Raw genomic sequence first — 2360 nt, forward strand, 5'->3', positions numbered from 1 at the left:
GTAACGCGTGGCAGATTAAATTATTTAAAATATTTACATTTAGGTTTAGAAAATTAAGCCAGTTATTCATTTTGGTACAATTTTTGTATGACATTCAAAAAATATACTTCCTCCGTTTCTTTTTACTCGCAATAATTACCATTTTTAGTCGTTACACATTACTTGCAATAATTTTTTTTCTTTCCTTTTATGGTAGGTTTTTTTGTATGATTTTACAAAATTACCCTTACTTTTGTTTTTAAACACCCTAATTAAACTACTGATTTTATCTCCATTACCTTAAACATTACATTAATTAACTTAACCATTTCCACCAAAATCATTCCCCTCCAAATTAAATTCATCAGCACTTTCAATTGTCAACCACCACCACTACTACCACCACCACCACCACCACCACCACCATACCTAGAATTTCTCTCTCTTTCTTCACCAATCTCCCCTCATTGTCGCCGCCTTCCTTTTTTTTCTTCCATTTTCTTTTCTTTTCTTCCTTGATGCCACCGTCCTCGTAGTGGGATTTGTGGGTTTTGTGGGTCAAAATCGGTGGTGGGCGAAATAGGTGGTGGGTCGAAATCGGGGTTGTGGGCGAAATAGGTGGTAGATTGTGGGTCGAAATCGGGGGTTGTGGGTCGAAATCGGGGGTGGTGGGCGAAAAGGTGGGTGGTGGGTCGAAATCGGGGGTTGTGGGCGAAATAGGTGGGTGGTGCTAGGTCGAAATCGGGGGTTGTGGGTCAAAATCGGGGGTGGTGGGTCGAAATCGGGGGTTGTGGAGGAAATAGGTGGTGGGTTGTGGTGCAAAATCGGGGTTGTGGGTCGAAGGGGTGGTGCTAGGTCGGAATCGGGGGCGGTGCGCCGGTGCTGGGTCAAAATCGCTGATGGGTGGTGGTGGGTTGTAGTGGGTTCGGTCTTTGCTGGTGGTGGTGATAGGTGGACAGGTGGTGGTGGTGATAGGTGGATAGGTGATGGCGGTGTTTCGTAAATTCCAGTTTCTGGGATTTCAACTTTGATTTTTTTTTTTAATAATTTTTAAAGTAGGATTAACACACTTAAGTGTATGCCCTTATTTTTCATTAATCATGGTTTCAATATTTTGCCTAGGAGTCCGTTCTTCCCCTCTTTGTTGCGAGTAAAAAGAAACGGAGGGAGTATAAGAATTTTATTTAACAAAGCCGAAAAGGGAACTGAAAGTTGCAAAACACGAGTCACGGTGAGAATTTGGTAAGTTTTCATGGGTTTTTCAGGCTCTAAAGTAACACGCATGAAGCATAGTATTATGTGAGCTTTCAGTCACTTCAATTGTCCTCCAATGGTAGTGGTCATGGCAAGCCTTGTTTATGGGACGAGTTAAGCGTCTTGCCTTAGCTACAATTCATAAGTACATTTAATCCTTTTGTTGTTTATGTGTGTGGTTTGATGTTTTTGGTTGTAATGTAGTTCTTTTTAGCTCTTATAGTTATAATTTATGACTTTCATTATATGAAATCTTTGTAAAAAAAATAAAATAAATAATAACAAAAAAAAAAGGAAGCCAAAAAGAAACGAGGGATGTTATTTTGTTAACTTGTTTGGTTTTTTCATGTATTAACTTATGAAGTTCAATTTTTCAGTTATTCAACATCCTTTATGGTTTAACATTTTCTTAAACGATTACATGCTACCCTAATTGAAAATTTTGGATATGCCATTGCATGCAAACTCTATTTATGTTCAAATCCATAAGTTTATGTATAATACGTACTGTCAAATTCTGTCATAAAATCGTTAAAATAAATACTTTAATAATAAATATCTAGCTGTTGTAAGAAAAAAAATAACCACACTTTAAACTATGTGCATAATCTAAAATTTGTTTTATTCATATAAAACTAAAGTTATATCATCAATATTTATATAAGTAATTCATGGCTAGTACAATCAAAATCCTGAAATCAATTACATTTCATTTCATGAGCATCAAAACCCTAATTTCAATAATTAATTAGATCTAAAGATTACTTTAGTTATAATTTCTAAACAAAACATATATAACTATACATAAAGATGATTTATATGCTAATTATGATAATTAATAACAATAACAATAAACAACTACTATCAAAATAATACAGTAAGGCCCTGTTCACTCCACTTTAAAAAAATAATTTTAAGTAAAAATAATTTTAGTTCAGTAAAATTAATTTCAGTTCAGTAAAAATAATTTTAGTTCAATAAAAATAATTTGAGTTCAATAAAAATAAGTTCAATTCAATAAAATTCAGTTTTCTTAAAGAAGAATTATAATAGAAAATCAGAAAAAGTAATTTCAGTTCAGCAAAAATAATTTTGGTTCAGTAAAACTAATTTAAGTTCAGTAAAAA

At 33.9% G+C, this 2360-nt stretch overlaps 1 long non-coding RNA gene across 1 annotated transcript; it reads left to right on the plus strand.

Moving 5' to 3' along the window:
• Positions 1 to 384: 384 nt before the first annotated feature.
• Positions 385 to 1563, plus strand: LOC110730651. The gene is made up of 2 exons (XR_002513115.1): positions 385 to 562; positions 598 to 1563. It is a non-coding gene; the product is annotated as an uncharacterized LOC110730651 (long non-coding RNA).
• The last annotated feature ends 797 nt before the right edge of the window (positions 1564 to 2360 follow it).

This window comes from Chenopodium quinoa, unplaced genomic scaffold, assembly GCF_001683475.1.
Source record: "Chenopodium quinoa cultivar QQ74 unplaced genomic scaffold, ASM168347v1, whole genome shotgun sequence".
NCBI lineage: Eukaryota > Viridiplantae > Streptophyta > Magnoliopsida > Caryophyllales > Amaranthaceae > Chenopodium > Chenopodium quinoa.